This window comes from Periplaneta americana, chromosome 8 (genome assembly GCF_040183065.1).
Source record: "Periplaneta americana isolate PAMFEO1 chromosome 8, P.americana_PAMFEO1_priV1, whole genome shotgun sequence".
NCBI lineage: Eukaryota > Metazoa > Arthropoda > Insecta > Blattodea > Blattidae > Periplaneta > Periplaneta americana.
In genome coordinates, this window is record NC_091124.1 from 82851619 (window position 1) to 82878745 (window position 27127).

The 27127-nt window shown below is 38.3% G+C and overlaps 1 protein-coding gene across 1 annotated transcript in view; it reads left to right on the forward strand.

The window, feature by feature from the left end:
- The window catches only part of LOC138704231 (uncharacterized), a 276917-nt gene that overhangs the window by 151056 nt on the left and 98734 nt on the right, over window positions 1-27127 (forward strand). Inside the window, exon 3 of the mRNA XM_069832111.1 lies at window positions 6455-6531. The gene's annotated coding sequence lies outside the window, so the exon portion shown is untranslated. The remainder of the gene's footprint in view (window positions 1-6454; window positions 6532-27127) is intronic.

Below are 27127 nucleotides of genomic sequence, written 5' to 3' on the forward strand. Positions count from 1 at the left end.
TCATTCTATGATCGTACCAAGTGTTTTGTTGTCTTATATTTACTTCGTTTTCATGGAGTATTCAGATCGATCTGAATACAGTTACCGTACTGAAATCTTCATGAAAACGGGGATTCAATTCGATCTGAGTCTCAAGGTCGATACACCTAAAAAGTGGGATCGGATCGTATTCAGTTCAAATTGAGTTCCATGAAAACGGGTATCGTATTCAATTCGATCTCAATACGCTAAGCGCGTGATCGATCGTCATTTGTTTGACATGTCAGCTGTTTTATCAACAGCGAGGGAAATATGTGTGTTTTTTTAGTAGGTTATTTTACGACGCCTTATCAACAGCTTAGGTTATTTAGCGTCTTAATGAGATGAAGGTGATAATGCCGGTGAAATGAGTCCAGAGTCCAACACCGAAAGTTACCCAGCATTTGCTCATATTGGGTTGAGGGAAAACCCCGGAAAAAACCTCAACCAGGTAACTTGCCCCGACAAGGAATCGAACCCGGGCCATCTGGTTTCGCGGCTAGACGCGCTAACCGTTACTCCACAGGTGTGGACTAAATATATATGTTGAAAAAGAGTGTTGTAAAACATAATATTTCGTGGTTTCCTAAAAGACAATATTACCATTATTCATTAAACGGCAGAATATTAAGTTTTCATGCGCCTCATTTGGAAAACGCAACATTGTTTATAGCTAATGCCTACAGAGTGACCAACACGCTAATATGTCCATGACATGTTAACCAACATAACTATATTTCGGGACTTCAGCTTCCGTACTCATATCGTTTTCAATACGTATCGAAAATTGCATGAAAATAAGGATCGTATTCAGTACGGATCGTATTCAGATCGAATTGAATACTCTATGAAAACGTAGTAATTAAATGGAGATATGATTAAATTTGCGTCATTTGGCACGTGGTTTCCAATTTACCAAAGAGAATGAGACCTGCAAAAGTGGTGCTTTAATCTGAATCGAACTGAACAATAGATTCTAGAGCAATTTGGTCAACAATTTTTAAGTCTAGTACACATTAATTACGAGTGCAACTCGCTGTCTATAATACTATCAATTAATGGTGAGCGTTAGATCCTGTGTTTGAATCAGCGTTGAAGCAGTAATTAGGAGAGGGAGAGACCGATTTATTAGCGAAGTGAAACCTCCATATTTTTATTACATGTATTCGCGGGGATGTTCTGGCGACTTCGTTAGACTTAGCTTCCTCACACAGGTGTCTCGACACTTGTCAGCATCGGACAGATTTAGGGCCACCTTGAGCGGGGTTTTGTATAGACTCGATGAAGCATAAAAACCCTAAAGTTAGACTAGACCCGTGGGAAAGATACTGCCAAGCTTGGGTTTTCCAAAGAACGGGTATTCTTGTGAGATATACAAACTAATTTGAGGTTATGGGAAATCCAAAGTCTAAATTTAGAGATGACATATTTCGCGCCCAATAAGAAGAGATCTTGGTCCAGCTTATGAGGTCACTTTGGACCAATAGGGAATAGATTTTAGGCCAGTTAGTGACGTAGTTTTTAACCAATAGGATAGTTAGTTTTAGCGTAGGATAGGTTTTTATAAATAAGGGTGACGGGGAGCGGAGATGAGGACTACTATTCCGCTTCGGAGCGGAGATCATCGAAACAACTTTACATCGTGTCGGCGGCCCTACATACAGGGCAGAATAACTACTTCGTTTGGTGTCGACAGGACTACTATTCCGCTTCGGAGCGGAGATCATCGAAACAACTTTACATCGTGTCGGCGGCCCTACATACAGGGCAGAATAACTACTTCGTTTGGTGTCGACACGACTACTATTCCGCTTCGGAGCGGAGATCATCGAAACAACTTTACATCGTGTCGGCGGCCCTACATACAGGGCAGAATAACTACTTCGTTTGGTGTCGACAGGACTACTATTTCGCTTCGTGTCATAGTGTACTGGACAGAGTATTGAATTTGTAGTATCGGATAGAGCTTATTCAGAGCCGCCATAGAGTCGATACAAAAGGCGATCAACGATTGAATTATATGTCAGCCGGAAATACATATTCTAGGGTTTACCAAGTGGATACGACAATAAACTTATAGTTTTGAAGTTTACGCTGCCTTTTATTTAAGTAGCCGGCTTGGTATTATTCCCGACATCAACCTATACCACAACCGTACCTCGGCTACCCTGAGTGAATCTCACGCAACATCGAGACGCACCCACCCACAAATGGCGTCCAACGTGGGGTCTCAACAACGACACCACCCACAGCGTGTAGCTTTGTGAATGTGAATGTGTGAAAGAGTGAAGAAGAAAAGGAAGAAGATGAGAAAGAAGAAAAGAGAGAATGTACAGTATGTGTGCCTACATACAAGATGTTATAGAAACAAGGGTAAATATTTTGACGTGTAGAATCTGTCTTTGTCCGCACTTTGTAGGGGGGGACCATGCCCACGAATTGGCTGTGACTAAAAGATGAGATTTGAAACACTTGTAGCTCGGCGTGTACAGACCGATTATTTACTCCTGACAGCTCAACGACGCGAAAGAGGGGAAGTAATAGGAATAGTGGGGAGAACTCTGGAGTAGAGATAAGGGCGAACGGTCGGTAAAGGAATGCAGTACAGCTTAACTGCACTGGAAACATATCGCTCTACCGCATGCATGATACCCGATCGCTCTGAAGGCAAGCGACTGACTAACCCCGACACCCCTTGGCGTGACTAAATGGACTCGCCAAACCCAGGCGCACATTGCCGGCGACTGTCAGGACTACATCTGTGGTGTTCGGATAAAGAGAGATAAGTTTTTTATAGGCCTACAGCTGGAATTTTGTTTCCCATATGAACACACAAGTAAAATTATACAAGTGGATGTGCAAAACTCAAAAGAATACTAACATTTGATGTGTTTTATTTGTGTACAAAATTATTTGCTATAAGGGTTCAATGTTTAATTTTCATTTATCTCCAAACTCATTTTTATGACTTATCTGCCTTTACCCAAACAACACAGAAATAATCGTACTGTAATAGAGGAGGACGGCAGTGGTATCACGCGATAGGGCGAGGACGTACGAGTGCTGTGATGGATGACTTAGTTATCAGGTTTACGCGCATGACATAAGAGAGTAATGCGGTCGAACGCGAAGTAAAAATTATCACGTTTCACACCATTCCAGCAGTCGTAACTCAGCAGCCGGAGAAGCTACACATATGTTTAACTATTATGGACTGATACAAATATAAAAGGGGTGTGGTTGTATCCTCGACACAACCGTGGATTTTACGTGAATACATATTAACAGATCTAGACGAGATCTTTCGTTTGGCACCGAAACCAGAGCGCTAGCACATCGGAGTCGCGAGATATACTGTAGGCTTACTAGCCGGAAATTTTAGCGCAAACCAAATTCATGCTTACATAGTACAGTACGATTATTTAGTCCTGACAGTCGTCAGAGATGTGCGCCTGGGTCAGGTGAGTCCATTTAGTTACGCCAAGGGGTGTTTGGGTTAGTCACTCGCTTGCCTTCGGAGCGATCGGATGTCATGCGTGCGGTAGAGCGGTTTGTTTAGACTAAAATTAAGCTGTACTACATTCCTTTACCGACCGCTCGCCCTTATCTATACTCCGGAGCTCTCCCCACTACTCCTACTACTTCCCCTCTTTCGCGTCGCTGAGCTGTCAGGACTAAATAATCGGTCTATACTAGTATACTCGGTCGAACGAGGCCGCATTTATTTCAATCGTGTTATTAATCACGAAGTAATGGTGTCAGAATGGATCACCCTGCAAACGCCACATCGTTACATCGAGGTTTCCGTCCTCGTACCCCATATATCGGTATGATTTTAAAGACGTATACGCTTAAAAAAGTGCAACAATAGTGAACGGGCAACTGTAACATAGTGAAAATTTGGGCACAACTACAAAAATGTGAACTTCATTTCAAAATGTCGAAATATTCACAAAGAAAATATTAAAAATCCTATAAGATTCAACTGTGGAAAGAAAAATGTCAAAATACCGAACAAAATTAGGGGCCATTCAGCGGTGCCGCGCGAACACGGAGGTGGCGATGATTTTCAATCTGACAAGTGATCTAGATGGTATTCGTTAATCCGACGCTGACAGGTGGCCCATTCTGCCTCAGCTCCTGATAGAACCAGGTCCCAACAACACACGAGTAGCCACGAATAAATGAAGTGAGGAGAAGGTGGAGAGTATTGGTAGAATGGTAGGGAAACGGGAGTACCTTGAAAAAACCTCTGCAACGTCTGCTTTGTCCACCACAAATTCCGTCACAACCTCGCCGGGAATCGAACCGGGCTGCCTTGATGGAAGATCAGCGAGCCAGGGCTTGAGTCACAGATGCGGTTTTCTTCAGGTTTACTTTAGTCTAGTTGAAAGGAATTTACTCGTAGCAGCTGTAAAAAGTACTGTGTTTTATGATTAATTACCTGATCTACAAGAGGGTGGTAGTGGAGTGATGGCTGAGAAAAGGGATAGTCGCTCTAAACATGACGATTCGCTTTCCTTTACGATGTAGAAAAATAGTAAGACATGAATACGAGTAAGAATGCCAAAAACCAAGGCAATTCGTTTTGTATGTTGCTACTTTATCCAAAATGAGGGTTACTTTCAATTCTTGCAAAATTGCATTATTTGATTTGAAGTCTGGCCAATTGTACCCTGCTGTTCTTTGCATAAATTTAATCTCAGCCTTTTTTTTTTTTTGCCGACATTTTACCACATAACAATGATTTACTGTCATAGCCATCGAGCACAGCTTTACCGAGTGCGCTACTTTGTCGGACAGTTAGCAGGCCTGTCACGGGTAGCTGATAGGATGGTAGATGAGAAGTGATGATAAAGGAGTAATGACGATTCGGAAAGAGTCGGGTCTTGCCCCTTGAAATTGGCACTATCCCTGTATTGATTTCAATCTGAATTTATATTTGCCTCTGATAATATAATCTAACCTCAGGAGACGTGTTCCCGGTGGGCATTTTGCACTTTGGGCGCCCGGTGCACTATGTGTGCGTGTGCTGGAAACCTGTTGTATATGCAGACAGTGTCGCGCGCTCAAACCTAGCGTAACCAAGCAGCAACATCGCTGTCTCCTCATTACTGTTTTCCAACCAGGAGATTAACCGTGAAATGAATGTGCTTACTATTGCGTCATCTATTGGAGCGAAGTAGATAGATAATATCACCGTTATAACGTCAGTTTAAAAAAACATACGCTTTCCTGCATATGTTATTTCCTGTGTGGAGGGATTAAAAGACCAGGAGATTAACCGTGATCTAATTTTGTAACTAGGGTACTATAAGTATGTGTGTATCAATGTTATCGTTTGTACTTTAAGAGTTAGCCAATGGAGATGCGTGTACCCACGTGTGTGACCTTATGACATCTTATGACATCAACATTCATTCACAGCATTACCCCCGCCGCGTCTCATTCCCCTGAGACTTTCTCGTGGTTGGAGTACAGTAGGTATGGGTCTGGATTAACTCGGGATTTGACCGTCACATAAAAATGAAACAACCTTCTTATCTTCTCCTTGTTCATCTCGTCCTTCCTTTCTTATACGTGCATTTCTCTTCTTCTCCTCTTCCTTGTATTCCCATTATACATCTGTAGATTCTTTTATCATTTTCATATGAAATCAAATTTCCTAAACGGCAGCAGTATGTTTATAGGCTGCCATCATTATTGTCTATCTTTTTAAGATCCTTCTATACTAAGTTCCTCGAGGACACATATAGGAGGACCCTATCGCAGACAGACTGATTAGGTTCTTATTATTTAGTCACAACAACAGGAATTGTACCGACGATGGAGGAGAAGAAGAGGAAGAAGAAGAAAATAATTGGAAACTAAAAATAAAACACGTCGCATACGTCGATAGCAATATAATTTCAAAGTAAATATACTGGCTAATACTTACAATCACTTTAATTTATTTATATCCCATGGAACAAAATTTGTGTAGCGAAAACCAGTATGCATGAATTATTACTTAAAGCTTACAAATTGCCTTTATGAATTCTCTGTCGTAATAACTCACACATAATTGGCGGCAAAGAACAACTTACGGAGCCACTAACGCTAGTCTGGACAACTAGTGTCTAAAACCTGTATTCAGCTCCTGATTTACAATGAGAAACAATTTCTCGTTTTATATATGAAAGTACCTACAATTCATCATGAATCCTGGTAAAACAATTTTAACGAATACCTACACAATCACGATTTTGGTCTAATAACCATAGTACTGAAATATGTATGTACATTTTAGTCGAAACGTAAAATCAGCATCATATAGAAAGAATCCTCATCATAATCATAATTACCATCACGAGTGAATTTAAGCTTATAATCATCAAAGCTTTTCCTATATCACAATATATTCCTGATCATCTAGATATTGTTTCCGTCTTTGCAGATCTCGGAGGCCTCTCGGTGGTTGATACAAAGTGTAGAGGACGATCTGCACTCATCCTGTGTACATGATCACTCCAGGTTTGTTGATATTGTAACATTGCATCAGCACGTTTGGAATTTTGAACCTTACTCCACTGATAAAGATACAAAGATTCCAAGCAGATTACTATGGAACATTCTTAAGTCATGTTTTTCTTTTCTTGTACAGTGCATGGTGTGGATTGTACAAAGTGACTCATATGAAACTAACACACTTCTTTATTTATTTCAACAAGAATGATGCTGACCACAATTTGTTATACCTCAAGTGTAGCGTATCTTAGAAAATACTGAACATGTCTTTCCTCCTGCTCAGTGCCCAATTCAACACGTCGTTCCATGTTACTGGGCGCTCGATGGAGGACTCTGTTATCAAATATTGATCTCGTGTGTTCAAATCGTCGAATGTCTGGGGACGTATGGCGTGAACTCGGTCCTTTAGGTAACCCTATAGGAAGAAGTCCCGTGTTGTCAATACGAAGTTCTCGGTAGCCACAGAAGAAGTCCCGTGTTGTCAATACGAAGTTCTCGGTAGCCACAGATCCTTGGAAATTATCCGGTCGTCAAAAAAGACTTTCAATTAGTTCCAAGGATTCCTTTGAAGAAGGCATATGGCGCCGCTTTGTTGTAAATATCCAAAATCCACACGTCATTCATGAAGCACCTATGCACCCATCGAAAGTCTGGATTTGGTGCGCAGTTTTCGCACAGAAAATAGTGGGAGCAATTTTTTTTCGACCAGACTGTGAACACTGCAGAGTACCGTGGAATTTTCATGGAGTTTGTTGAGCAACTAGACGATGTAGAGCAGGGACAAGGATATTGTGTCGAGTTGTACCCTGAACGGGAGAGGGAACATTTTCAGTATTTTCTGTAGAAGTTAGTAATTTCCCAAAGGTACTCTACATTTTGAGGTATAAAAAATTGTAGTTAGCATCATTCTTGTTGAAATAAATAAAGAAAGAAATATGTTAGTTTTATATTAATCACTATGTAGAACGGGAATAGACAAGTCTATGCACATTTTAGGCTACTGACATGAGCCCATTATACTAGTCCTATCTTCAAATGCAAGTCTAGTTTTTCAGGTAAAGCTCCCTGTGAAGCAGACTTGAATAACGTCAAGGGAAAAAATGGTTCCGGGGCCGGGTATCGATCCCGGGACCTCTGGTTAATCGCACAAGTGCTCTACCAACTGAGCTACCCAGGAACTCCACCCGACACCGTCTCAAATTTTCCCCTTATATCCACACAATTCGAGAGGGCTGACCAGACGCCAGAGACCCATGTCGAGTGCACACAAACACTGTGTGACTTGGAACTGTGGTTTTCTGTTAACGTGCCTACAGTAACGTATATATTATGCGAGTCTAGTTTTTCAGATAAAGCTCCCTGTGAAGCAGATTTGAATAATTTCAAGGGAAAAATTGTTCCGGGGCCGGGTATCGATCCCTCGACCTCTGGTTGGTGCTCTACCAACAAATTTATTCTCAATAAATTGCATTTTCCGATGGTCTTCAATAATTAAAACAGCATTGAATCTCATAAGTGACACCAATAAGGTATCACTTATGAGGCAACTAAGCCAGGAGATAATGGAGTAGGGTGGCCAGTTCCTTTCACCCTCTATTGTATACATCGCTCATATTCCACTAATCAGACTTTAGATGTATACAAACAATAAAATTGTTCTTCCTCTGACACATCGTCAAGTGAGATGTAGGCTAATGCCTGATAATAGATGTGCATGTCAGCCAGAGCCTCAGAGGTATCATAAGCGTGAAGTATAATTACTAAGAACTAGAAACATTGCGTGGATTTCGAAAACTGCTGTTAACTTCTGCACTGACCTATGATTGGCCGACACGAATAGGTTATTGGTTAGATAGCGGTACGTCAAATTAGTGTCAAATAATTAACATGTATGTTTACAGAAGAAATCTTTGCAGAGCCGATGAGTACGATCGAGTGGCTACTATATAAAGAAAAACCGCTCTTATCGCTTTGGAGTCAAGAGGCGGAAAGCTGTTTGCGAGTTGGGGTGAGAAATTGACATCGCTTTGTAAACAAATGGAAAAGCTATAAGCAAGGCTATTGTATATCAGCTATGCAGAAAGACGTGTGAAAATCTAAATCGAGCCTTGGAGTGCTGAGTGGTAACCAAGGAGATTATCTTGTGCTTCCAACCTGCGCTCGGGTTAGGGTTGCCAGATTCTCAAATTGAAGTTAAGGAACAAATTTATGACTGCTATGGAATATACACTATAGAAAGTGATTACAAATAGTAGTGTAAGATTGGGAAATATATTTCGTTTAAATGAAATCCCAATAAAATTTACTGCTTAAACAAAACTTTTATTAGTTAACCCTTTGAAGCATAGTGGTTACACAGAAGAACCACCAATTTCTTTCTTTCTAAATTTTATGGCACAGATATTCCACCAAGTAACTACCTCTTGAGTATACATAGAGATGCCATCTGTGTTTTGAAATTGTGTGCAGAGTTAAAATATTGAAAAAAAAAAAAAAGATCTAAGCTTTGTTATGATCCATAATATGAGAAACATAAAACATTAATTTGTGCTTCAAAGGGTTAAACTTTTATGATATTATTTGCCAACTAGGCGTACATACGCACACATCACAGCTTGGAATGAATTGCAACAGATCAATTGGATACTTTAAAGTAGAAAGGTGCAAAGTGCCAAAATCAAAGAAAACGAAATTATTATGCAGAAAAGTGCAATGTACCTAGGAGAATGATGTATGAAAGAGGCTACATCCAGTTGTGTTTCTTAAGCGAGATATTTAGATGTTACGTTAGACGGTAAGCGCCCTATTGAGCTGCATCATAGAATGCAATGGATCTTCAACAGGTCATGTTTGTGCCCAAACTTACACACAGCGAAATGTTTTACAGATGTCAGCTTTCACGTTATAACTTTGGAGTTTGTGTATGTCAGGGCTGGGCAGCAAGAGCGGATTCTACTCTCTCACGGGGAGCTATATGATTTCTCTTCATCCCCTTTCTTCCCCACCGAATACCGCGCAGCGTTGATTCAGTCACGGATGAATATTAAGCGTCCCCGTTTCGAGTCTGGATGCGCTCCCGATGCCCAGCCCTGCTGTATGTGATACAATGCAGTCTTATATATGTATGTGTGATGAAAGCATCGCGAGTAGAGGTGCCAATGAGATTGCCTCGTGTGTGCTAAAACTGATGAATATGGACATAACAAACAAGAAGAATCTGATAACTTTGCAGCTGAAAACAAAAATCGTGTAATGGTTTTCATGTGTCTCTTTTTAGTTGCCATTGGTTTATTTGAGCACATAGAACAACGTTTCCTTCTCACAGCGGCAACAGTTTCTCGCAATGCGATTCTGATTTTGCTTTGACTGAAAAACGACAGAAAGTGACAAAAGCCTTCATTTCTAGTGACCTGCTTAAAATCGTACAAGACTCTAAAGTTGTAAAACCATTTCAAACCGTTTCAATGCTAGAGTCATATTTCTTTAATATGCAAGATGTTGCTGATCAACTAATTTCCATCAAGAACGTGAATATTTCTAAGGCATCTTGCATTCAGTATGATGTTAGTAAAGCAGGTAGTGTTTCTGTGAAATAGTCCCATGATAATGAAGCAGTGCATACCATTAAAGTGCTTAAAAAAACATGAAAGATGTGCAGTCAGCATTATTTCAAGTTAAAGCATAAAATAGGGAAATTACTGAAGAAAAGAAGGGGGATCTACTAGCAATTACTCCCTATCTTCCAAATGAGGAGCATAGGCAGTTCTACAGGCAGATCTGTGAGTAAAAATTGCTCCAGAATAGGAAAAAATAGGTATTGGACTTTGCACCATTCTACTGCAACTGTACCCATTACTTAACCCTTTTCACAATCTGTGTTATATAATTAAATATGGAGAAATAATGTCTTTACATACCACTATTATTAATGAGTAAACATTGTACTATTGCTGTTTTCTATCAGTAAAAAAACATGACACAAATATGTGTGCAATTACTGTTATAGCTACATTTTTTTATCTTATCTCCAATGTTTCATTTTGGCACTTTGCACCCTTCTACTTTAAAGTATCCAATTGTCATACTTACTGCTCTTTCTACAATAACTTCATTTAGGTAAAAATTACATAAATTCTTACTTAACAGATTAATTACCCATTAATATTTGTTACTTATAATGAAACTAACATCTGTCCATTCTTATTATTACCATTAATTTCTCTAAATAGAATACAAACCCTCTAACGGCAAAATTTCATTACATTAATATTCTCATTATATAAATATATTTTAGATTTATATTTTTTCTCCCTATAACATAGTTCTAGTAAACTTATATTAAATTAATTCTCATCATTTTACTACCTATCTCAACTTAATTATAATTGATTGAATTAAATTTGTTCATAAATTGAGTTATTACTTTATCTTATATATTTTATTGGGTTATTTTACGACGCTGTATCAACATCTATGGTTATTTAGCGTCTGAATGAAATGAAGGTGATAATGCCGGTGAAATGAGTCCGGGGTCCAACACCGAAAGTTACACAGCATTTGCTCGTATTGGGTTGAGGGAAAACCCCGGAAAAAACCTCAACTAGGTAACTTGCCCCGACCGGGATTCGAACCCGGCCACCTGGTTTCGCGGCTAGATGCGCTGACCATTACTCCACAGGTGTGGACCTTTATCTTATAGGTTTATCTAAATTTAAATAAACATGTACTAGTCGTTAAAACTTAACTGAAGAATATTGCTGAAGAATCTTTTAAATGTAGTGTAAATATCCATAATTTAAATAGCCTATGTATTGTATTGATTAAGGTTGGTTGAGTGGAAGAGAAGGCCTTATGGCCTTAATTCTGCTAGCGAAAATAAAATATTGTATTCTATTTTAAAACATTCTCTTTCTAGCCATATTTAACAAAATATTAATGAAAACAATACTATCATAAAATTGTCTGCGTGATTTTTTTAAACTGAAATAAATCAATAACTCGTTTTTTATTACGTTCACTGAACTCTGTTTACGTCATCCCTCCATTTGAATTTCATTGCAGAAAATATTCTTTCAGTGAAAAGCTTGGGTGGAAACACACTCAATACAGTCTTTTATGAGCTTATTTTATTGTAAATATAAAGATAATCAATGGAAAGCAGTTTGGGGGCCCCCTAACAACTGCCCCCATCCTGGAGATCTGCAGTGCAGTTATTTATGCCACTGACGATGGTAGTACTAGTAGCAGCAGCAGTAGTTGGTAGAAGTAGCAGCATCAGTATAGTAATAATAATAATAATAATAATAATCATAATAATAATAATAATAATAATAGGCAAAAGGCGATATTTATTACATGTACATTATTTCCTTCAGGGCGGATTTTTGTGTTTGTTTTTGTTGCAAGACTATTAAAATATTGCCGGACATCGGTAATGTCTTTATGTGATAGAAAACCCCGTATATATGAGAATATCCCGTAAATATATTACTATTATTATTATTATTATTATTATTATTATTATTATTATTATTATTATTATTATTATTATTCCATCAGTATGTAATGCAGCGCTTGTATTAACTTTCTTTAGTTACGCACATATTATGCACGCATCTGTTTCACTTCAATGTCAAGAGAGAACTGAATAACATTTTTAAAATTATATTACAACCCCACAGCATTACAATAAATTCGTATGAGTAGTTATGTATGTATACGGACTCCCCTTGAGTATAAGAATGGACTTGTTCACATTGTTCAGTTTATCGGATATAACGTAAGATTTACGTGACAACTGGATTCGAATTATTTTCGTTCAATAAAATCCTTTCATTTTTGTATTAGTACATCGCGTAAAAAGACGTTAAACGACAAACTTTTGAATTATATTCTGCAGCTCACAATCCTCTCTATGCACTTCGTTAGCCTAGTGGCCTCGTATTTAAATTTGCTATGCTTGGATTTTTATGTCCAGTTTGGGGATGAATGTGCAGTGTCCTGTAAAAAAAATGATAAATATAACTACATGCAAAATTTTAATACAGAATGTATCAGAGCCTATGTCGGAAGAATGTACTTACCTACTAAGATATTATGATGTGGTCAATTTCGGGCGACTTCAGTTCGTCAAACGAGTTGATTGGTTAAGTCAGAAAGTAGAATGTATTAGAATTATGAACGTGGAAGGTCTAAAAAGTTTTTATCTCCATATTCTGCATTCATCTCAGAATTGTTATTTTATAGATGATATGTATATTCATGATAATGATTTGGGGCAGAATTCTAAAATATACAACACACGCTGCAAAGTGTTGTAAACACGATAGTTTAATTCAAGTGCTGTATCTGACAATTCGATATACGAGATAAGTGAATATTTGATACTAGATAGTAGATTTTTAGAGAAAATTAATTTTCTCTGAGGAGAGTAGAAATTCTCTGTCTTGCCACATCATGGATTCTTCACTGCTTCAAAATACATTACTAAAGTAGGTGAGAAAAACTACTGCTACCAAACTTAACGATATTACCACAGTCTAGTATATACAGTCACGAAGCTTGAGTTCTTGAGGGTACTAGGAACAATAGACTGTGATGAGGCGATAGTAGCGATCCTAGTGATTAGCAACTATCTATTAATGCATATTCCCTACATATTGAGCTTCGTGACTGTATATATTAGAGACTAGACTGTGATATTACCACAGTTTAGTATATACAGTTGCGAAGCTCAATACTAAATATGCAAACATAGACAGTTGAAATATGCATCCATAGATAGTTGCTAGCCACCAGGACCGCTACTATCGCCTCATTACAGACTCTTTCTCTAGCAGACGATAAAATGTATTGCACTTTTGATATCGTGTTCTTTTGAAAAATTAACACCTTCCTTCCACTATTGAAATACGAAATACATAAGGTTTATATATTATTTTCATAAAGTATATATTATATTTTATAAACTCACCTTCCTGGATCTTTCGGAAGAAGGATAACTCTGACCTCTTTTTCTTAGAATTTATAGTGCTACAAACGTCTCCTTGTCCCATATTATTATTCAAATTATTGTATTTTAGCCATTTGTAGTTATTACAACCGATAACGAACATTTCACAGTTTACACAACTTTTCACAACAATGCGAAATACGGCACAGTCAATGCATTTTCGATCTTGACCAGGCCGTAATATATGTTCGGGTTTTCTATTTCAGTGTATGGAGCTCAGTGAATTATTATGTTATAACTTTATTGCGTATCGTAGCTAAGTTTTATTTAGTGTAATGTGTCCATAAGTTCCCTTTACTTCTTCTTGCATAATATGTTGCAGAAATAATTACAAAACTGTGTTATTTTAATGTGAAGAGAATTTTACATGTTAACATAATCTTTTCGCATCAACATTTTAAGTTTAGAATGGAAGCTATTTTGAGGTTTAATAAAAAAGAATTTATATTGTGATTTAATATAGCACATCTACCTTCCTTAATAAAGATAGAAAATTTATCATACCACTCCTAAGAAATTAGTGTACGTACGATTGTTACTTCGTCTCTTAGGTAGTAGATAAATACAATAATTCAATACTCAATTGTAGTATTAAAATACAGACAAATTGAATGTGCGGAGTATCATACATGACATTATGCTTAATTATAATGTATAATTGCGAATTTAGGAATATAAGATATAGTAAACATAACCTATAATATTTCCATATGAATGGCAGGGCATTGGAGACCACTAAAATTAGACAGAAAGGGGCAACTGGGACAGTAAACATAACCTTTAATTTTAACATATCTAAATATCCGTCCGGTGCAACTGAAAATTATTGAATCGTGCATAAATGAATGTACAAGAATTTCGCAATATTTAATCGAAATAAAGGCAAGTATTACACATACGAACAATGTAATTTTCATACCAAAAATAATATCTCATCTTAACTCGCAAGTAATTTATGTCTGAAGTGTCTCATCATTGTTTTAAATTTTATTAATGCAATTACACTACATTTTAGAGAAATATATGTTACTCTGTACGCATTCCAACTAATTTATATGGTTGAAACGCCGCCCTTCGTGATCAGGTTAAGCAAGTTACATGTTCTGCCTTACGGCCTGTATTAGATCACGATGGCAGTGACACAGTCTATTGTTCCTAGTACTCACAGCGCTCCAAGCGGCTAGCAACTATCGCGAGAAATGCAAAAAATCATCCCAAGCTTCGCAACTGTATATATTAAACTGTGATATTACTTTCTACGCGCCCTAGCAACCGACTGACCACATGTTACAAACACGCAGCTGAAGGCGATCTGTCTTTCCAGCTCGCGTTGCCGCGAAGAACGCTTTCAACCGCATATTTACACAACCTCGAATTCTTTGGCACCTTACAGCCAACAGAAGATATTTTTCGGTTAAATGGATTTTCTGGATGAAACTAGCTCACTATGGCTTCTATAAGAAATTTCTTCTCGTGCGTATTAAACAGCCGACTCTATACTTAACGGTTACCGTCGTGGTTTGCACGGATGCAAAAAGTCATGGACAGCTTTGCCAGATAAATTTGCAAAATTATGACAGATTATTAAAGAACTGGCAATTTTATATTATAATTATAACTACTATTTGCAGTATTAAAAAGGCATATTATTGGTATTGGTATTGGGAGAATAAATTATTTCCTTACCACAAATCGGCAACTTTTCTGTCGGCCGATGTCCTCACAGATGGATGCCGGTTACGGAGAGAACGTGGTACCGGTGAGTAAATGCGGCAACGTTGCTAACAGCGGTGGTGATTTCTTGAGAATAGCAGCGTACACACTGTTCGATGTTTCCAGTATATAATTTAAATTTCATTATGCACGGGAAAAAATCAAACCGTGTGTGCACTGCTGTCTGCAAGAAGTCGATTCGAATAAATACCAGTTTCGAGAAATTCCCGTACCGTGTGAACGGGCCCTAAGACGTGTTGTAAGCTTGTACGCGTGTTTATAATTTGTAGTTTAAAATGTCACATAGATCTGACATTACACTGTGAGTGTTTATGTATCATCATAAGTACGTGTTAACGAATCCCTCGTTTCAAGTCACCATAGGATCCATGGCCTTGTGAATGAATTTCGAGAGACAAGAAATATTACAGATAAAAAACAGAGAAGAAAACGTAGTATCCTCCACGATAAAAAATTAGGATGATACTGGACATCGCTTAGAAAATTCTCCTAAAAATAGCAGCATAGTCTTTCACAGGAAACGGTATATCTTATAGTTCTGTGCGAAATGTTACTAAGATACCGGTATTGAAGTTAAAAACCTTACAACTTTCTAGTGATGTAAAAACTACAACCCGATGACCCTGAAATCAGGGATAGATTTTGTGAGTGGATACAGTTTGTACACAAGAGCAAAGGGAAAAGTTAAGTGTACATCTTGAAAAGGCAACTACTAACAATGGTTTGAAAGTCTGAAGGAATATTTTAAGGGATTTTAAGAAAACTTTTGAATTTTTTCAAAGACGAAATAAATGTGCATGGCAGAAAAGAAACTTTCCTTAAACTTATAAGAGAAATGGAGCTTCGATATTTTAAGAGGTGCAAAAACAAAATCAGTTTTAATGGAAAGAACTGACACAGTCGCACGACGAATCTCTTATTTTAAGAAAATCAATTAAAATCAAATTGGTCCAGAGAATCTAGTTATGAATACTGATGAGATATGGAATCATACGAAATATATAGAGAAAAAATTGCTGGCAGCACGAGGAAGTCCCCGAAACTTTAACGGATACCAGTTCTGATCACGGAGCAACTGTAGTTCATGCAGTTCTATGGAGTTTGTAGAGGGAGCAGAATTAATTTTCCATTCCAAATCTGAGTTAGCTGATTATCATGACGAGATTAATGATTCCAATTATCATAAATGAATAGAATAGAAGTCCTTTATTTCTAATGTTGCACCTGATAGTATTGTTGTCATAGACAGCGCGCCCTACTATAATTCCATATTATGCAAGAATATAAATATTCTAATATGCCACATTGTAAGGCGGAAATAGTTGGGCCGAAACAAAATTCAATTTGATCCAGGTTAGCTGAAAACTAACTTCTCTTATGGCGATCACTAAATCCCGTAGAAGATATCTGGGATGTACTGAAACAAAGAACTGCTGACAACAATAGACTTATCTCGTCTCAGCTTACAGCAGAAAAATGTTTGAAAATATTCAACATTTTTTCCTCCATTACTGTATCTTGTCCAATAATGAAAATTGGTAAGTGTAAAACAATGTCCTTCTGCTATATGAAAAAAATATTTTTACGATTTAGAAAAATTATTTATATATATATTTTTTTCAAAATTCAAAATGGTGGCATTTTGCTGTGCAGTGATGAAGCGTTTCCCTCATAACTCATAAACTTGTTAACTTTTTCATGTTCTCTCTCTTTTATTTTATTGCTGAAACTCATGTTTACAACTACAGTCCTTAATCTATACTAATAATAAATCTGTAACCGAAATTTTTCTGGTAATTTTCGATTTTCTAAAAATAATTGGTCCTAACATGTATAATTAACCACCCTGAAACCGAAAATCGCTTTTTTGACATTTTTGTTTGTATGTATGTCTGTCTGTTTGTTACCTTTTCACGCGATAATGGATGAACGGATTTCGATGAAAATTGAAATATAAATTAAGTTCGTTGTAACTTAGATTTTAGGCTATATGGCATTCAAAATACTGTGACAGCGACGTGAGATTCGAACTCACGACCAGCGTCCAGCAAGAGAGAAGATCGCGCGGAGCACTTTGGGATGGCGCGCGGCGAAGAGGGGAAAGGGGCCAACGCGGCGAGAGAGTGGAGCGAGAGTGCGCGCGCATCTGGTGCTGGTAGAGAGGAGAGGGCTCGGGCTTTTTCTGGAATGCCATGTCTAGAGACGCGTGGAACCTTCGAGGCTACGTCGCTGTAGTTATAAATTACGGTCGCGAAGGAACGACAGCAGTTTAGAGTTTTCAGTCGATTAGTCAGCCAGTCAGTGAGAAAGCCAGAGCAAGCAAGCCAGTCTTGTGTACCGGAGTTCGACTCGAGTGTGCGTCCGCATCTGCGTCAGCATCCGAAGGCCTGAGTTCGAGTGCAGTGGACCGCAGTTGGAGGGACCCGAGTTCGAGTGCAGTGAACTGTCTCTGAAGGTCTGTGGTTCGAGATACCGTGAACTCGAGTGACTGAGATAGAAGAACTGTGAACTGAGAACTGGTAGTTCTGATTTGTAAATAGTGCTTTGTAAATATTAGTTAAGATTAACAGTTCATTGTTGTGCGTAATAGTCCAAGTAAATTGTCATTGTCGTCGGTGGAGTGCTGTAACGAATACTGTGTTGAGTGAAGATCCAATTGTTGACGAGAGCGTTTAAGGTGAATTGTAGAAAGGAATTATTGTTGTGACGAATAAATTACATTGTTGTAACCAATAAAATTCACACTGGTGTCAGAATCGGGACATTATCGACAATGGAGAACCTACAGCAGATCCTGCAAGCCATCGCAGAAATGAAAGCAGAAATGAACATGCACATTAGTGAAGTAAAAGATAACATGAACAAGCACATCAGTGAGGTTAAGAACGACATAAGTGATGTGAAAACGGAGATGAAAAGTGACATAAGTGAAGTGAAGGGCGACATAAGCGGAGTGAAAGGCGACATAAGCGGAGTGAAAGGCGACATAAGCGGAGTGAAAGATGTCGTCACTACGCAAATTGAAAGCGTTTCGGCCCACGTAGATGGAATTGTCGCCATCGTGAAAGACGAACTTAAGGCCGATTTGGACAACCTAAACAAGAATTTTACAACTATAAACGAGACAGTAGCCGAGCCCAGGATGGGATAACGCCGCCATAAGGAGGGAGCAGCTGGAGGACCCAAACATTGGACAGCTACTACGTGATGTGGAGTCCGGCCAGAGACCAGTATGGGCCGATATCGCCAACCGTAGCACCACTTACAAGAGCTAATGGGCCCAGTGGGAATCCTTCACTGTCAAGGACGGTATCCTGAAGAGGATTTGGGAGTCGGCCGATGGAAGGACCCACATAGAACAACTTGTCCTGCCCAGGAGCAAGGTGAAGGAAGTGCTGGAGGAGACTCATGCTGGAGTGACTGGAGGCCACCTGGGAGCCAACAGGACGCTGGACAAGTTAAGGCAGAGGTTCTATTGGTTGCATCAGAGAACCGACACGGAACAATGGTGCCGAAGATGCGACACCTGTGCAGCCAGTCGCGGACCAAGGACCCGCAGCAGGGGAGCCATGCAGCAGTACAACGTGGGAGCTCCTTTTGAGAGGATCGCCATCGACGTTGCTGGACCGTTCCCGGTCACGGATCGCGGGAACCGCTACCTGTTAGTCGCCATGGATTACTTCACAAAATGGCCAGAGGTGTACGCGATTCCTAACCAAGAGGCTTCGACGGCGGCCGACGTCGAGAAACGTCAACCGAAATCACCCGAGCGACGAAGACGAGGATTGCCTACCTGCTGGTCCTGCGATGAACCTGGGCACCTGCGGAGGAGTTGCGACCGACCTGGCAACAGTCGGGAGAGAGAGGGGGCCGATGCTAAGAGGAGCACGTCGGCGCCATCATCACCGTCCCCTCGGCTCGTCCTGAAACCGGTCGACAGAAGATGCGACGATGGGCTGATTGCTGAAGGACGGATAAAAGGCCGTCCATGCAGAGTACTGGTGGACACCGGGGCGATGCTCACTATCGCCAGACCAGACGTCGTGCGGGGCCTACCTGGGAGGACGCCGCTGCGCCAATACGAGCTACGGACTGCTTCAGGCGAGAGCTTGCCCATCCAGAGAGAGGTCTTCCTGGACCTGACCTTGGGGAAGAGGAAACTGGAGATGTGGGTGTTCGTCGCCAACATCACCGAGGACGTCGTCCTGGAACTCGACGCTATGCGGTTACTCGATGCGACGGTGGACGTCCGGCGCCGTATACTCCGTCTTGGTCGGGATGAAGTGTTCCTGATGGACGCCGAGGACCAACCCGTGGCCAGCGAGCTCTCCTTGGAGGGCCAAGGGGAAAAGCAAGATGGCGCCCACGCAGAACGAGTATCGCTGCCCAGCCAAGCCAAGGATGGGGTGGCGCCACCATAAGGAGGGAGCAGCCGGAGGACCCCAAACGTTGGACCGACTAGCAGCCTACCAAGGGACTGCCCGAGACGAGCAGTCCTAAGGAGGGAGCAATGTGACAGCGACGTGAGATTCGAACTCACGACCAGCGTCCAGCAAGAGAGAAGATCGCGCGGAGCACTTTGGGATGGCGCGCGGCGAAGAGGGGAAAGGGGCCAACGCGGCGAGAGAGTGGAGCGAGAGTGCGCGCGCATCTGGTGCTGGTAGAGAGGAGAGGGCTCGGGCTTTTTCTGGAATGCCATGTCTAGAGACGCGTGGAACCTTCGAGGCTACGTCGCTGTAGTTATAAATTACGGTCGCGAAGGAACGACAGCAGTTTAGAGTTTTCAGTCGATTAGTCAGCCAGTCAGTGAGAAAGCCAGAGCAAGCAAGCCAGTCTTGTGTACCGGAGTTCGACTCGAGTGTGCGTCCGCATCTGCGTCAGCATCCGAAGGCCTGAGTTCGAGTGCAGTGGACCGCAGTTGGAGGGACCCGAGTTCGAGTGCAGTGAACTGTCTCTGAAGGTCTGTGGTTCGAGATACCGTGAACTCGAGTGACTGAGATAGAAGAACTGTGAACTGAGAACTGGTAGTTCTGATTTGTAAATAGTGCTTTGTAAATATTAGTTAAGATTAACAGTTCATTGTTGTGCGTAATAGTCCAAGTAAATTGTCATTGTCGTCGGTGGAGTGCTGTAACGAATACTGTGTTGAGTGAAGATCCAATTGTTGACGAGAGCGTTTAAGGTGAATTGTAGAAAGGAATTATTGTTGTGACGATTAAATTACATTGTTGTTACTAATAAAATTCACAATACATTATTTAAAAGGGGGATTATAAGGGGGTCTGAATTAAATAAATCGAAATATCTCGCTTATTATTGATTTTTGTGAAAAATGTTACATAACAAACGTTTCTTTAACAATAATTTGCGATAAGTTATATTCCTTGAAAAATTTTGATAGGACTGATATTTAATGAGATAAATGAGTTTTAAAATTAAAATAACTGCCATCTAAGGCCGTGTAATGAATTAAAAAATAAATGACTTCGTCTATAAGGGGCCTTGGACAGCAACAATCGAAAACTATGAAAGATAGCCTACAGAGAATGTTTCTGTGTTTGTATGAAGTAATATCGGAAGCTAAATTAACCGATTCGTATAATTAATTAATTATTATTTCACCATTGGAAAGTGTAGTTTCTCTAGATGGACATAATGCTATAATGTTATTACAGTAACTTCTGATATAATATAATATAATATAATATAATATAATATAATATAATATATAATATAATATAATATATAATATAATATAATATAATATAACATAATATAATATCTATACTAATAATAAATCTGTAGCCGAAATTTTTCTGGTAATTTTCGATTTTCCAAAAATAATTGGTCCTAACATATATAATTAACCACCCTGAAACCGAAAATCGCTTTTTTTTTAATTTTTGTTTGTATGTCTGTCTGTCTGTCTGTCTGTCTGTATGTTTGTTACCTTTTCACGCGATAATAGATGAACGGATTTCGATGAAAATTGGAATATAAATTATGTTCGTTGTAACTTAGATTTTAGGCTATAAGGCATTCAAAATATATTATTTAAAATGGGGGTTATAAGGGGGCCTGAATTAAATAAATCGAAATATCTCGCTTATTATTGATTTTTGTGAAAAATGTTACATAACAACAGTTTCTTTAAAAATAATGTGCGATAAGTTTTATTCATTGAAAAATTTTGATAGGACTGATATTTAATGAGATAGCCTAAATGAGTTTTAAAATTAAAATAATTGCCATCTAAGGCCGTATAATGAAATAAAAAACAAATGACTTCGTCTGTAAGGGGCCTTGGACAGCAACAATCGAAAGCTATGAAAGATAGCCTACAGAGAATGTTTCTGTGTTTGTATGAAGTAATATCGGAAGCTAAATTAACCGATTTGTATAATTAATTATTATTTCACCATTGGAAAGTGTAGTTTCTCTAGATGGACATAATGCTATAATGTTATTACAGTAACTTCTGATATAATAATGTAATGTAATATAATATAATATAATATAATATAATATAATATAATATAATATAATATAATATATGTCATGTAATATTATATAATATAATTTAAGTTATTTGAAGGGTTCAGAACCATAGTGGGTCAAACGGCATTTACTGAATACGTAGAAAACAAGGGTTAAAAAATAAGTTATTACCATAATTCAATGGAAACCTATAACAAGTAAAATAAAGTATACACATTAAATCTAAATGATGTCAATGTTCATTAAACTATGGTTGCATGTAATAAAAATTAGAAACATGTTAAAGGAATTGTCATTGCACCAATGAGTGGTCTCTGGACCAAAATGATCTCATTTTAATTATTTGGATGCAATTTAAATTAAGTAACATATTAAACGATTTATCCTTCTATCAAAGACGAATGTTCCCTGGATCAAATGTCCTATTTTAATTATGTAATTACTTTATATTTATTTCTAACGGGTGCAGCGGAGCGCACGGGTACGGCTAGTAATATAATATAATATAATATGTAATATTATATCATATAATTTAAGTTATTTGAAGGGTTCAGAACCATAGTGGGCCAAGCGCCATTTACTGAATACGTAGAAAACAAGGGTTAAAATTAAGTTATTACCATAATTCAATGGAAACCTATAACAAGTAAAATAAAATATATACATTAAATCTAAATGATGTCAGTCTTCATTAAACTATGGTTGTATGTAATAAAAATTAAGAGACATGTTAAAGGAATTGGCATTGCACCAAATGAGTGTCTCTGGACCAAAATGATCGCATTTTAATTATTTGGATGCAATTTAAATTAAGTAACATATTAAACGATTTATCCTTCTATCAAACTCGAAAGTTCCCTGGATCAAATGTCCTATTTTAATTATGTAATTACTTTATATTTATTTCTAACGGGTGCAGCGGAGCGCACGGGTACGGCTAGTAAATAATATTTTTCTTATTTTGTGTTAGAAGGAAGTACTGATTATTGACCATTTTTTAAAATGAATTTATTTTTTTTCAGACAATCTATCAAAGTTAGAAAAGTGATCTTGCATCATATTGTAGATATGTCATGCAAAAATAGACACAAAAAATTTCATTATATAATATTGAATAGTTTTTTAGTTATGTGGAAAAGCTTGATCACTGCATAGTGAACTGAATTTTGAAAAATAAAATGTAAATAATTTTTTTAATCGTAAAAGTATTTTTTTTTTTTCATATAGCAGAAGGACTGTTTTACACATACTAATTTTCATTATTGTACAAGATATAGTAATGGAAGAAAAAAATGTTGAATATTTCTAACATTTTACTGCTGTAAGCTGTACCTAACCCCTTAATACATAAAAAAAAAAATGAAAGCTACAGTTACCTAAGGATTGATTAAAAGACTGTGAACACGTGAATTATTGAACAAAATATATTGGCGCAGAAATGGATTAATGCATGAAGCTATTGAAAATGTGATTATAAATGTACATAGATTTAGATGGCGGTGATACTGATAACGAGACTGATAGGATATAGACACTGCTGGTGAAGGAGCTGATGAAGGCGAACAGCGACAGAGACAGATGAAACCTACTCTTCAGAGGAAGTTACTTCAGTTTCAAAGTATTAATTTCAAGACAGGCTAGCACAGTTTCCATTTCACAAATGTACCTGCTTCACCCTCTCTCCTGGCTCGCGTTACCAGCCTCGCGACAGCGTAATATCAACACAACAGTGGCTCCCTCCTTCGACTGCGTTCGTTCCCGGGGGAGTTGTGTGTTAGTGACGCTTCGTACGAACGACAGGAAACATTTTGCAGCCAATGAAGCGAGATTATTAAAGAAAATAGTTGTTTTGCGAAACTAGATAAAGAAAAATTTAGAGACATCGTTCAGGAGTTAAAAATTATATCATGTTTAAATTACAATATAGGTTTATTAGAATGTCGGTGGATTACGTTTGCGCCAACTATTGTTTACAAGAGCTACTATAAGCGCCAATCACGAATAACTAACGTAAATATAACAATAACGATAAATGAAATAACTTCTAATAAAGATTTGATAACATCGCTACAAAGTAGTGCCGTACAGTACATACGAGTAGGTTACATACGTAAGTAAATATTAAATTAATGTATTTCGAATATATAATTAAAGTTTTCTACAAAATCTTATTCCAAATTTTAAAAAAATCAGTAGGTTCATAATTTTACTATGATGTACATACAGGGCGATTCAAAAGGTTGCGCACAAACTTAAGGAGCTTACAGAGGAGTCGAAATACAGCAACTTTCGAATAGGAACTTATGGTCTAGGACCTAATCCTGAGTCAGTGCACGCTTGGGAATGTCAGGAATTAGATTGCAGATGTAAGCTTACTTTGCAATGAGGCACTGGGTTCGATACACTAAGAAATGATGAAGACGTTCCTCTGCCACCACGTTTGAATGGGGTGAGGTATAAGATCTTCATACGAGACGTTCTTCCAGAACTGTTAGAGAATGTACCACTTATCGTGCGTCGTGTGAAGTATACTACATAAATATGCTCTTTCAGATATTAAAAGAACTATACAGTTTAATTAAAATGTCCTCGATGATGTCATAAACCTGCAAAATAATAGGTGCAAAAATATTTCGTTTTCATAAAAAAAATCCTTTCTAAATACATGGATCGACGTGCCTGAGCTATTGTCCATTTTTTTTTACTTGGTTATTTAACGACGCTGTATCAACTACGAGGTTATTTAGCGTCGACGGGATTGGTGATGGCGAGATGAGGCCGAGGATTCGCCATAGATTACCTGACATTTGCCTTACGGTTGGGGAAAACTTCGGAAAAAACCCAACCAGGTAATCGAACCCGCGTCCGAACGAAACTCCGGATCGGTAGGCAAGCGCCTTAACCGAAAGAGCTACCCCGGTGGCTTTGTCCAAAGTACCCTCATTCAGTTTTAATTCCAATTATGCGTTAATTTTGAAAGAAAAATATAAATATAAAGTGTAAGGAAAATTAATTCAAATATTTTGAGAGGTTATCGATAAAATCAACGCGAATTGAAAATCCCCGAGCAATTTCTTCTTTATTACATTCTAACGATTTGTCCAATAATTATCAGTTTATTGAGTTGAGATGTTTTTTTTTTTTTTTCAAACGAATATGCATACACCTATAAACTCCTGCAATATTAGGCTGTCTGCAGGAAGGCATAGTGCCCTTTGCCTTTTGAAGGCTGAATCAGACGGTCCAAGTCCGTTCGTGTACGTGAAATCAACATGCGATACAGTTTAAGTTAGAGGCATCAATTTTATTTCAGCGGATATAATCATTAAAGGATATGCTAAAATGTATACCAAGTACAGGTTTTTTTTTTATTTATTCTCCAGCATTACGATCTCAAAATATTGGTTATAAATATTTTCAATTGTGATTGTTCTTTATCATATAGGCTCTTGTTTTTGTAACCTGTGCTATTTTATTGCCTATATTAATTGTTTATTTTGTCTTCTTCTTTCTGCTTATCTAGAGTCCGGTTTTGAACTCCCGACCACGAGCGTTTGCTCATACGGAGGTCATTTCTTTCATTTATACTGCAGTTCTGTTTTATGTATATAATAGTTTTTTAATGTAAAAAATATATCTTTTTGTATAGGCTACTTAAAAAAATATTTGCACTTGTTTTCTAGTACTATATAACTGTACGCATCTCACTTCTCCCGTATTACTGATTGCATTACTGCTGCCTGCAGCATCAAATGAAGAGCTGAAGTCTACAAGTTCTCAGTTCTGCGCAGTGCGTGATATTGCGGCACCATAAAATCCGGGTTTCGACGGAAATCTGATCTCCAGATGAATAATTGAGAGTGCCGACCGTCCGCTGTGATAGACACAGCGAAACACTTTGCCGCTGTTATTTCAGCAATAGGCTATTCCAGACGTGGCTAATTTGCTTGTAAGTGGCACAAGCAGTAATTTGAGAACCCAGAATAAGTCGGCTTTCTGTATGCTTGCCATTTTTCTGATATTATCATCACTAGAGTTCATTGAGCTTCATTCAGTATCCATGAATATGAATGCACATACGGAACGAAAAGAGTCATCAAATGCGTCTATAATAAGGTTTGTTAAAAAAATAGCGTTTCCTTACACGCGGGTTCATTATGCGAAGTACACAGTTACTTGATTCTTCGGACAGTTGACAAAACAACAAACAATATATGGATACTAAGTTTTATTAGAAAGTCATCATCATCATCATTCACTGGTTAGGTCATTAGATCTGTTCCGACATCGACCTATCGCTTCCTAGGTCTTCCTACAACTCGTCTTCCCCTTGACTTGTATTATTTGCTTATGATATCTTTCTTCATTCATTTTTTCTAAGTGATCTTTCCAGTTTTTTCGATATGTTTCTATTTTGTCTGGTCTGTTATTGCATATATTTCAATATCTTGTGTATTTTCTGTGTTTGAAATTATGTCTTCCTTTGTACAGCCTTTTATTGAAAGTACCATAAATATTTCGTTTCTGTTGCTGTTATTTTACATCTTGATTTTTCTATATCCAGGATTCAGAACCGTATAGTAATACTGGCATTGCTATGGTCCCGACGCTGTTATTTCCGATGTGACTCCGCCTCTTTGCTTACGTCTTAGAAAGTGAAGGCTCTATAAAGTCTAGGTAGGTAGTATCGTTCGCCATTTTTGTTCTTACGTTGCCGAGCTACCATACGAGGAATCTATTTGCCACGCCGTTAAACATTATCATGTCGTAGTTCCTATGATAATAAATCAAACGCAATGTAATTCAGCAAATAATTGAGCGGCAAATAACGTCTTCGTGTGCTTTCTGTGAACGCCAACAAAAGAGCTAAAATGGCGGGCGATTATATTAAGTATTTATCGAGCCTTAAGAAATGAATCAGGGAATCACAAGACGCACACGTTTAAATGTAGCCGACCTGCAAAGCGATTGGCTGCCGGAAATTAGAGCGACGGGACTATAATATTTTACACAATTTTAATTTATCTCTTTTGTTGCTTTATTATTTAGTGATCGTTTCATAATTTCATATACCCTGAAAATTTTGCTTACTTACTTACAAATGGCTTTTAAGGAACCAGCAGGTTCATTGCCGCCCTCACATAAGCTTGCCATTGGTCCCTACCCTGAGCAAGATTAATCACGTCCCTGGCATCATATCTCATCTCCTTCAAATCCATTTTAATATTATCCTCCCATTTACGCCTCGGCCTCCCCAAAGGTCTTTTTCCCTCCGGCCTCCAAGCTAACACTCTATATGCATTTCTGGGTTCGCCCATACGTGCTACACGCTCTGCCCATCTCAAACGTCTGGATTTA